Below are 12475 nucleotides of genomic sequence, written 5' to 3'. Positions count from 1 at the left end.
AGACCTGAAGCAGGAGGAAAACTTGCTCAAAGAAGAAGAGGACCAAATGTATCAAATAAACTTGAAAGGAGGACGGGGGCCCATATTCACGTCAGAACAAGAGAGAGAGAGAGATCATAAACATGGTTTTGGCCAATAATGCTATCAGGCTCAGAGAAATTCAAGCCAACATTATCGGTGACCATGACATTTTCAATAATGTCACACATCCTAAAAAGACATCAGGTTCAAATGAAACAACTTTATCTTTACTGTATTTTCAGTTTTTTTCTGATTTTTTTTTTCTCTTTTTTTTACTGGAATTGTAACCTGTACTGGATACATCATTTTAGGTTTGTCTGATATTTGCTGGGCTTACAGTGTTATGCACACTACTGTAGTAGCATGAAAACTGGGACATGTTTTGTTGTGATTCTCCATGTTGACTGATTTGGGTATATGGAGAGAAATAAATAATATTTGCATCAGTCTGAAGCATTGGTCTTGTGTAGTGTTTGGCGAATTTATTGTATATTTGCAGTTTCTCTGTGTACTTCACTTACACTACTCGAATCACTGAGAAGTAGAATTGCTAAAAGTGTTTTAAGTTTGCAGCAGCAGTGTGTAACTGGTACAAACAGAATTAAGTCATATGCAACGTGTGAGTTTCATATGGTAACAAAATATGGTTTTGATAAATTAGTATACACACACACACAAACACACACAATGGCATATCCGGAGCAAGGCTTACATACATATCATACACATAAAATGTATGAAATAGGATCTATTCAATGGGTCTGTTCTTATGTCATTACACCATTTCCAATCAGTGTAGCCAGGCTTCAGGTAGCATGCTGACCTAGCCTCTAGTCACTGTGTAGGCATGAAAGTTTGCTATCGCTGCTAAAAGAAAAATCAACTTTGTTATTCAATGCAAAGCTGGTCAAGTAGCCTAAACAAGCTTAAAAACGTCACCAATTGTCCCAAGTGCTGCTGTATTCATTAGGCTAGGGCTATATTTATTTGCCTCAAAATATGTAGTGCTCAAATAATGGTGGTGATGGTGAGTCCTCCTCACCAAACTCCGCCAGCTCACTGTGCCCGCCTCCACCTGGCAGTGGATCACAAACTTCCTGATAGACAGGAAGCAGCAGGTGAGGCTGGGTGAAATCACATCCAGCACCCGGTCAGTCAGCACTGGTGCACCTCAGGGATGCGTGCTCTCTCCACTGCTCTTCTCCCTCCGCACTAATGACTGCACAGTTTCTTCCCCCTCGCCGTCTCACTACTGAACAGCTAACCCACCGTGGCACTGTGCAATAACCCTGGATCAATATAATAACCACTGTACAATAACTCCCACAATCATATTTATTTATTTTATTCTCAAATACAATATACATCCAACCCTTACTGTATAACCATCATACTCTTACTGTCTAATATTTATCCCTGCACTTCTTGGCACTATTTGTTGTGTTACAATTCACTGCTCCTGTATATAGCCATTCCTCCTTGTATATACTTTCTTAGACCATTGCACTGTTTGTGTTGTATATGTTGCCGAACCTGATGAGCGAACCCAATTTAAGCAAGGAATCCCAGGACACACAACAGACAGGAGTTTTTTGGTTTAGAAAAATAATAACACTTTTATTACAATTCATAAAATACCCCTTGATTCCCAATCAAGCTTAGATGAGGGCCACAGGCGGTCACACAGTACGGCTAAGGTCTTTACAAATAAGGGTAAAAGCACACAGAAAAAGGGCACACAGCAAAGGGCACACCGGGCATCAAACTCTAACCCACACACTAGATTAGGTGAATAGTATAGACACTCAATAACACAGGTAGGCTACACACGAATAGCACACAGCACTTCTGTCTTCACACGTGCACATAAGGACCACTAAGCACCTACCAATAAAGGCCGATTTAGGGTACTCCGACTCCGTTACGGATGAGCGGGCGGACGGCTACGGACGGATACGATTGACTCTTTTTCGTCTATGGTTCTCCGAAGGCTGTGGGCGCTGAAAACAATTCACTGCCAGAACAGTAGGTGGTAGGTCTTTGTGTGTAGAAGTCGTCGATTGTTTATTTACCTCCTCCCAGCTGTCACTAGCCAGACACGAAACTATAGGGGGTACAGCAGGTGCAGTCGCACCTGGGCCCGTGGGTCTTGGAGGCACGTAGCATTACATAATAGAGAGTGTCTAATGCTATATATGCATCATGGCATCAAAGGCATCATGGTAGGTAATATTTGTGGGGAAAATAGTAGCAATCTATAACAAAATGATATGCTTATCTTACATACACTATAGAAACTATAAAAAAAACGATGCAATGCAATGAAATGAATACGTTCTTATTTTCTTTGGTATTTTTTTCATATTCAGATTTTCAATGAAGATTGCTGGGTAATATGTATGTTGTTGTCCAATGTCAAGTCTCTATTTGATCATGTGACGAGACGATACGATATAGCTAGTTTAGATACAACACGGTGTCCGGCATTGTGGCCGAGGTCTGCAAGGCGTTGTGGACAGCTCTACAGCCAGACTACCTACCCTGCCCCTCCACCAGCCAGTGGACAGCGATAGGAGCGGATTTTTGGAGCGGCTCTGGAACTTCCCAAACTGCGTTGGAAGCCTCGTCGGGAAGCATGTCAGCATCAAGGCACCGCCTCATGCCGGGAGTGACTTCTTTAATTATAAAAGGTGCTCGCTCCATTGTCCTGATGGCAACATGCGATGCTAGGTATCGCTTCACCATGGTGGACGTCGGAGGGTATGGACGGCAGAGCGACGGTGGCAGTTTTAAGAAGAACACATTTGGGTCACAGCTGCTCGACAACAAGCTGAACCTGCCGCCATCGGCCTTTCTTCCCAGGACCAGGACCGATGCCGACCGAGGCCGATTTACTTTTTATTTACCTCCTCCCAGCTGCCACTAGCCACGAGAGAATATATCTCTTGTTCGACCTCTGAGGGATGTTGACGAAGAGATGCACTTTGCGTATTTCCGTATGTTGGCTGGAAGATACGACGACCTTCTTCGTGTGGAATCACACATAAAGCACCAGGGCACACACAGCATGCCGGTTGATGCCGCCCAGAGACTCGCTGTGGTGCTACGACTTTTAGCCTCTGGTGGAAGCCAACAGGCTGTAGGGGCAAGCTACAAACTGGCATCCTGCACGTTGTCCGGCATTGTGGCCGAGGTCTGCAAGGCTGAACCTGCCGCCATCGGCATTTCAGGACCGATGCCCCGCACGATAGTTGCTGATGCTGCCTTTCCCCTGCACAACAACGTCATGCATCCATTTCCAGGTATGTCCCAAACCATAATAATGAATTGCATTGCAAGTTGCATAGAAATTTGACAGAACGTAGTATCTTATTTGTAATGGTGGTGCAGCCATGTTCTATTCAGTAACACTCTGCATGTATTTTTTGTTATTGTATTATCAGGGACAAATCTGAGCAGGGAGAAGAGAATTTTCAATTACCGCCTCTTGAAAAATGCCTTTGGCATCATGGCGGCACATTGGAGGATTCTTGGCAGGGCAATTGAGTTCCTGCCAGACAAGGCTGGGGATGTGGTCAAGGCTTGTGTAGTTCTCCACAACTACCTGGCCTACACAGTAACTCCCATCTAGCCCACCCTCAAAGCTATCACCTGTCTGGGCAGGCGTGCTAGCACTCAGACACACAGAAAAGAATGTTCGTTCGGTCGGGGTCCCTCCCGACCGAACGAATAAATAAATAAACAAATAAATAAACTAACAAACTAAGGACTGGATGTAGGGACAGCGGAAAGTTCTCTTGCCACAGCGGGACTTTTAGTTTGATGCACAGGCCAGGTCCTATAAGTTCTCACGGGTGGCCGGGACTTTTAACTTGACGACCGGTCGCTATCGTTGGCATGGGGACGATGCAGCTTCCCCAACCTGGATGACGTCACTCCTCGGGATTCCCGGAAGCGCCAGGAGTTGGATTTCATGCTGCTTCGGAACCTGTGAACAACAAACGAGAGGTGAGCCCTCAATGGCTAACAATCACGGCAGCCCATTCACACTGCAAATGGATTATGGAAATCACCGTTCCTTTGGATAGGTTTGAGAGCGCAGAACAATATGTCTCGTCAAATGTCTCCACTCGGCTCGCACTCCTTCGGGACTCGGACGTTGCAGTCGGCGTTGGACCAGTATGCAGCAGTGAGGAAGATAGCAGTGAGGAAGATAGCAGCCGTGGATCACGCAGCCCTTGGCCTTGGCTCGGTGGTGAAATACTCTCCCCAGTCTCCCGCATCTCGCCGCTTTAAGTCCTCTTATTTTCGCCTCAATTATGGCTCAGCCAATCTGTGCCGCGGCCACACAACCTCACTGAATGCTTGCAGCCGTGTTTTATTAGCTGATCCTCGAACGACAATCAGCGGAATGCCTGGCCATGATGGGGTAAACAACAGGGCAGCAGAAAGCACGGATCCCGTGCTGGATATTAAACAGTTCATATTACCCCACATAAAACATTTCATCCCCATTGTCCAAAGGCACATAGCCCACAAAGTCACACTCCCAACATTCAATCACAAGTTATACATATACACAAGACATCCCTCATAAAAACACATCACACACGACATATATTCTGTGTAAGTACACTGAGAGTCAAATTCCTTGTTTGTGCAAACTTACTTGGCCAATAAAACCTGATTCTGATTCTAGTGATGATAGCAAGAACAACAATGTATTTATTGTTACTGTTATTATTGAAATAACGTAGACCTAATCATATTGCCGTAGCCTAAATGAAAAAGGCGGAGATTCCATCCGCATCATCCGGATGACACGCAATTTTACTTTCAATTTCTATTTCCTTTTGTTTTGAAAAGGAAGTCCTGCCTCTACTGTAGGCGTACACTACTGTATTATATTGCAGGCAATCGAAAGTCCACACGCTATTCGTCATCAGTTAACCAGTTCTTGAGAAGGCCTGCGCTTTCGCAAATCTGTGGCTTTTCTGACGAGTTCTGGATGCGCCCCCCCTTTAACCTCAAGTCTTTTATGAATGATCAAATCAGCATTTAATTAAAAAGTCAAATTGTAAAGAACCTCTCCTTGGCTAAGCCTTTAAATAGTAAATCCACTTGTTACACCATTACTTTCATTTAAGACAGCAGTTTACACAGGCTATAGACATATTCACACAAATAATTTGGCTAATTAGTTTATTGCTCATGGATGACTTAACTGTAATGGAGGCTACCTGTCAATAAATATTTGTAAATTGGTCGAAATATGTTATCATCAACTTGAACTCGCATTTGCGTTGGCTAAGCAAACATTCAGTCAATAGCTTAGGTCTGATATTTTTATATCAAATACAATTCAAATTCATCCAAATTCAAATAGCTATTTTATTTCCCAATGTATCTGACATCATTTAATATTATTTGCCATTACAATTTCCACGTTTGGTTTGCGCCACATGTGGTTCAAGGCGAAAACGTTTGACGTTGCAAAGACCGCGCATCAGGGGGAACACCCGTGCAGGGAGCACCTTACCTGCCCGCAAAGGTGCGGCCGCCGGAGCTGAAAAGTGAAATGGGTTGTTGAGGCTTTCCATAGGTAAGTTTTGAATTCGGTACACTAAGTATAAATTCTGACACTAATGCAGACCATGGCAGTACAACACAGTAGAACACAACCTGAGATATTGATACAGCCGTGCGCAGTTGTGTCGTTTGAATTTTTAGCAAAGTTTCCATAAGAACATCAGAATGAAGGCAATCTTAAGTGTGTGTACTTTTTTGGTGCTTATTCTGCATCTGACCCAAGGCTGTCCTTGGACGCAGCATAAATTTCAGCAGTATAGCAGGACATGTCTGACTTTGCTGGAAGAGATGGTAAGTGTATTTTTGAAGATCATTTTCAATCATCTGATATTCAGTAGAATTTGTTGTGATTTTACTAATAGTAAATTCACACATTTAAAAATCTAATGTTTATTTATATTCTATAATTCTTCAGGGTGAAAAGATAGTTGATGACAGCGTAGGAGTCCATTTTCCTGAGGAGTTGTACAAACTTGCAAGGAAGTCACAGGTAAGAACCTATTAACCAAAGCAATAAACAAACAAACAAACAAACAAACAAACATTAAATACATAAACACTCAGAGGCTTAATGTAAAAGAAGAAGCCTATCATTCATGAAAATGGGGAAATTGGCACTTTTATTAAACTCTATGATCTATGATGTACAGTATATCTATGGTTGTCACTGATCTCCTGACGCCTGCTGTTCTCCCCTCAGCCCCAAAGGCTCACCTGGTTCATATCCCAGGTCCTGAATGAGGTGTCCCAGCTCCTGGAGGAGGATCTGGTCACGGTGGCCTGGGACGAGAAGAAGATGAAGGACTTCATGAGCACCCTGAACACACAACTGGAGGGCACTGAGTCATGTGTGAGTGAAACTAAATAACCTAGACGCTCTGTAGGCTACGTCATGAGCATCTGTACTATGCTATGCTAAACACCAAGGTTATTGTACTGATTGTACACTAGAATGTGTCTATCCAGGTCAAGTACTGGTAATTGTGTTGTAAACTGTAAACAACTGTCAACACTAATGAATGACAGACTGACGTGTTCATGAACTCTACTGCGCCCCCTGCAGGTCGTGTCTAAGATGAAGAAGAGCAAGAGACTGAACCTGTACTTCAAGAAGCTGAGAAATGAAACACTGGGGAAAATGGTGAGTTGATTATTGTGGTTGTCTATTATACAAGCAAATAGCCACACGCGTACACACACACACACACACACACACACACACACACACACACACACACACACACACACACACACACACACACACACACACACACACACACAATCTCTCTCTCTCTCTCAAACACACACGCACACACACAAACACACACACTCTCTCTTTCTCTTTCTCTCTCTCTGTCTCTCTCTCTCACACACACACACACTCTCTCTCTCTCACACACATACTCTCTCTTTCTCTCTCTCTCTCTCTCACACACACACACTCTCTCTCTCTCACACACACACTCTCTCTCTTTCTCTCTCTCTCTCTCTGTCTCACTCTCACACACACACACACACACACACACACAAACACACACACTCTTCCTCCCTCTCAGACTGAGTCTGTATTTTTATGTGAATCGTGTGATTTCTGATTTCAGGAGGACGAGGCCCAGGCATGGGAGCTGATCAGGAAGGAGGTGCACAAGCATCTGAAGTGGGTCGACCTTTTGGCCAGCACACGCCTGTAGTCTAAACACCCAGGCTTACCACAGCGGTGGGAAACCGTACTGAAGACCTACTGAAGAAGAAATAATATATTCAGAGCTTTTTAGCCTAAAATGATTCTGCAATAAATTGTAAGAGCTTTTGCTTTTACATATGAGATGGTCAAGTTTACATTCATCAGGTGTTAGAATTATTTATTTTTTACGAACAAAGTTTAACTTATTTTTAAAAATTCAGTTTGTAATATCAGACTAATGATGTTCTGTGAAATGTGTTATTTATTTTATAATGTTACATTTATTTATTTATATATTTATATTTTATTTATTAATGCATATATTTATTGTATACTGTAACAACACAAATATTCCTTTTTGTATTTCAATAAAAGCATTGCTTGAGGGTTAAATTGTTGTGTTCTACCTTTTTCTTAAAATGTACTTTAGTAAAGTATTAGATGTTTGTACCCTCGTATTTACAGTAAATGTGTTTGTGATACAGTACTCAGTCTAAGCACTAGCACCTACTGGTAACGTTGTGCAGATTTGGGGCCCAAATATTTCTGGAAATCACATTTAGTTGCATACACACTTGGTCAATGCTGTTGATCACATTGAGTTGCATACACACTTGGTCAATTCTGTTGTAGAAAATATAGAACACAGTACCTCAATTATGTAAAAGCAAATTTAACAATGAACCTCAAATTACATAATAGTAATAAAAAACTCTTTCAGTTTTTCACGATTGGAAAACACTAAAATCAAAAGTATTACACAATTAGCAAAACCTTCACTCAAGGAACAAAACATCGGCCCATATTTGCACCACTATAAGCACATGTCAACATCACACTTTTTGCGAAACAATACACATAGTGATTTGCAAAACACTAAACACACTTGTATACACTAGACACAGAAGTATATCAAGATGTCACTTCCTTGCAATACCAAAGGACTGACTGTCAAATTACCACACCTATGAGCCAATGGTTAAACTCAGCTATCAAGTGCGCAAACACATGATTGCTTAATTTTAGACACACCAAACAGGTTTAAGCACTATAGAAATGCAGCAGTTAATCTGTCTTCAACCAAAGTGAAAGGAGTCAGAAGAAGAAGAGTGAGGGTGAGAGGGTGAATCCACAGAGGAGGAGAAGGAGGAAGAGGCAGAGGCAGTGCCAGAGGCCAAGGTCGAGGTGGAGGTAGAGGAAGAGGAAGAGGAAGACCTGAAGCAGGAGGAAAACGTGCTCAAAGAAGAAGAGGACCAAATGTATCAAATAAACTTGAAAGGAGGACGGGGGCCCATATTCACGTCAGAACAAGAGAGAGAGAGAGATCATAAACATGGTTTTGGCCAATAATGCTATCAGGCTCAGAGAAATTCAAGCCAACATTATCAGTGACCATGACATTTTCAATAATGTCACACATCCTAAAAAGACATCAGGTTCAAATGAAACAACTTTATCTTTACTGTATTTTCATTTTTTTTCTGATTTTTTTTTCTCTTTTTTTTACTGGAATTGTAACCTGTACTGGATACATCATTTTAGGTTTGTCTGAAATTTGCTGGGCTTACAGTGTTATGCACACTACTGTAGTAGCATGAAAACTGGGACATGTTTTGTTGTGATTCTCCATGTTGACTGATTTGGGTATATGGAGAGAAATAAATAATATTTGCATCAGTCTGCAGCATTGGTCTTGTGTAGTGTTTGGTGAATTTATTGTATATTTGCAGTTTCTCTGTGTAATCACTGAGAAGTAGAATTGCTACAAGTGTTTTAAGTTTGCAGCAGCAGTGTGTAACTGGTACAAACAGAATTACAGAATGTGAGTTTCATATGGTAACAAAATATGGTTTTGATAAATGAGTGTACACACACACAAACACACACAATGGCATATCCGGAGCAAGGCTTACATACATATCATACACATAAAATGTATGAAATAGGATCTATTCAATGGGTCTGTTCTTATGTCATTACACCATTTCCAATCAGTGTAGCCAGGCTTCAGGCAACATGCTGACCTAGCCTCTAGTCACCCAGTCAGTGTAGCCATGCAGGCTTCAGGTAGCATGCTGACCTAGCCTCTAGTGTAGGCCTGAAAGTATGCTATCGCTGCTAAGAGAAAATCAACTTTGTTATTTCATGCAAAGCTGGTCAAGTAGCCTAAACAAGCTTAAAAACGTCACCAATTGTCCCAAGTGCTGCTGTATTCATTAGGCTAGGGCTATATTTATATGCCTCAAAATATGTAGTGCTCCAATAATGGTGGTGATGGTGAGTCCTCCTCACCAAACTCAGCCAGCTCACTGTGCCCGCCTCCACCTGGCAGTGGATCACAAACTTCCTGATAGACAGGAAGCAGCAGGTGAGGCTGGGTGAAATCACATCCAGCACCCGGTCAGTCAGCACTGGTGCACCTCAGGGATGCGTGCTCTCTCCACTGCTCTTCTCCCTCCGCACTAATGACTGCACAGTTTCTTCCCCCTCGCCGTCTCACTACTGAACAGCTAACCCACCGTGGCACTGTGCAATAACCCTGGATCAATATAATAACCACTGTACAATAACTCCCACAATCATATTTATTTATATTATTCTCAAATACAATATACATCCAACCCTTACTGTATAACCATTATACTCTTACTGTCTAATATTTATCCCTGCACTTCTTGGCACTATTTGTTGTGTTACAATTCACTGCTCCTGTATATAGCCATTCCTCCTTGTATATACTTTCTTAGACCATTGCACTGTTTGTGTTGTATATGTTGCCGAACCTGATGAGCGAACCCAATTTAAGCAAGGAATCCCAGGACACACAACAGACAGGAGTTTTTTGGTTTAGAAAAATAATAACACTTTTATTACAATTCATAAAATACCCCTTGATTCCCAATCAGGCTTAGATGAGGGCCACAGGCGGTCACACAGTACGGCTAGGGTCTTTACAAATAGGGTGAAAGCACACAGAAAAAGGGCACACAGCAAAGGGCACACCGGGCATCAAACTCTAACCCACACACTAGATTAGGTGAATAGTATAGACACTCAATAACACAGGTAGGCTACACACGAATAGCACACAGCACTTCTGTCTTCACACGTGCACATAAGGACCACTAAGCACCTACCAATAAAGGCCGATTTAGGGTACTCCGACTCCGTTACGGATGAGCGGGCTGACGGCTACGGACGGATACGATTGACTCTTTTTCGTCTATGGTTCTCCGAAGGCTGTGGGCGCTGAAAACAATTCACTGCCAGAACAGTAGGTGGCGCAACAGTTTTTTGTCGAAGACGTCTTTGTGTGTAGAAGTCGTCGATTGTTTATTTACCTCCTCCCAGCTGTCACTAGCCAGACACGAAACTATAGGGGGTACAGCAGGTGCAGTCGCACCTGGGCCCGTGGGTCTTGGAGGCACGTAGCATTACATAATAGAGAGTGTCTAATGCTATATATGCATCATGGCATCAAAGGCATCATGGTAGGTAATATTTGTGGGGAAAATAGTAGCAATCTATAACAAAATGATATGCTTATCTTACATACACTATAGAAACTATAAAAAAAAAACGATGCAATGAAATGAATACGTTCTTATTTTCTTTGGTATTTTTTTCATATTCAGATTTTCAATGAAGATTGCTGGGTAATATGTATGTTGTTGTCCAATGTCAAGTCTCTATTTGATCATGTGACGAGACGATACGATATAGCTAGTTTAGATACAACACGGTGTCCGGCATTGTGGCCGAGGTCTGCAAGGCGTTGTGGACAGCTCTACAGCCAGACTACCTACCCTGCCCCTCCACCAGCCAGTGGACAGCGATAGCAGCGGATTTTTGGCGGCTCTGGAACTTCCCAAACTGCGTTGGAAGCATGTCAGCATCAAGGCACCGCCTCATGCCGGGAGTGACTTCTTTAATTATAAAAGGTGCTCGCTCCATTGTCCTGATGGCAACATGCGATGCTAGGTATCGCTTCACCATGGTGGACGTCGGAGGGTATGGACGGCAGAGCGACGGTGGCGGTTTTAAGAAGAGCACATTTGGGTCACAGCTGCTCGACAACAAGCTGAACCTGCCGCCATCGGCCTTTCTTCCCAGGACCAGGACCGATGCCGACCGAGGCCGATTTAAGGTACTTTTTATTTACCTCCTCCCAGCTGCCACTAGCCACGAGAGAATATATCTCTTGTTCGACCTCTGAGGGATGTTGACGAAGAGATGCACTTTGCGTATTTCCGTATGTTGGCTGGAAGATACGACGACCTTCTTCGTGTGGAATCACACATAAAGCACCAGGGCACACACAGCATGCCGGTTGATGCCGCCCAGAGACTCGCTGTGGTGCTACGACTTTTAGCCTCTGGTGGAAGCCAACAGGCTGTAGGGGCAAGCTACAAACTGGCATCCTGCACGTTGTCCGGCATTGTGGCCGAGGTCTGCAAGGCTGAACAAGCTGAACCTGCCGCCATCGGCATTTCAGGACCGATGCCCCGCACGATCATGGACGGATTAAGAAACCACGGGCCCCTGGGCCTGGACATGTTAAAGGCCCCCTCCCCCCCTTCGCGAAAAAAATAATTGTGCGCTCGCAAAACACGCACGCACACACAAACACCATTAGGCGTATATATATTTTACCAACAATGTGTTGGATTTAACGGTCGAATTAGATACTTTGGCTATTGTATTGGGAAAGTAAACAGGTCAAAGTTTACTCCGTAACATCCACCTTCGGTGCACTGCCCTGCTATTGTTTCTGACATTACATGTGACAGGGCAACAGCCGAGTGATTCTTTTCCCAATTGAAACTGATTAAGACCTACCTAAGCAGCATGGGGCAGGAGAGGCTGAATGGCCTGGCTATCCTGTCCATTGAAAGAGCAAATCATGCATTACCACTTTTATGTTTGAAAGGCGTTGTTCGTCAAGTGTACCGTACTGTGCTCAGTCAGTTTGTTAGGTCTTGACGTTCAGATTCTGCGCCTAAACTAGCTATAGCGTATCGTCTCGTCACATGATCAAATAGAGACTTGACATTGGCGAACAAGATACATATTACCCAGCAATCATCATTGCATATCTGTATATGACAAAAATAACAAATTAAATAAGAAATTATTAATTGAATCGAATTTTTAATAGTTTCTATAGTGTATGCACGATAA

General features: G+C 43.0%; 2 long non-coding RNA genes across 2 annotated transcripts; both read left to right on the top strand.

Moving 5' to 3' along the window:
• The first annotated feature begins 3911 nt into the window (after positions 1 to 3911).
• Positions 3912 to 6342, top strand: LOC116218721. Its single transcript, XR_004162999.1, has 5 exons — positions 3912 to 4029; positions 5496 to 5623; positions 5834 to 5901; positions 6026 to 6100; positions 6311 to 6342. It is a non-coding gene; the product is annotated as an uncharacterized LOC116218721 (long non-coding RNA).
• Positions 6343 to 6370: 28 nt separating this feature from the next.
• On the top strand, positions 6371 to 7346 carry LOC116218719. The gene is made up of 3 exons (XR_004162996.2): positions 6371 to 6460; positions 6674 to 6751; positions 7212 to 7346. It is a non-coding gene; the product is annotated as an uncharacterized LOC116218719 (long non-coding RNA).
• The last annotated feature ends 5129 nt before the right edge of the window (positions 7347 to 12475 follow it).

Source organism: Clupea harengus, chromosome 23 (genome assembly GCF_900700415.2).
Source record: "Clupea harengus chromosome 23, Ch_v2.0.2, whole genome shotgun sequence".
Taxonomy (NCBI): Eukaryota; Metazoa; Chordata; class Actinopteri; order Clupeiformes; family Clupeidae; genus Clupea; species Clupea harengus.
The sequence above is the reverse complement of the archived record's forward strand: the minus strand, read 5'-3'. Positions and strand labels throughout refer to the sequence as shown.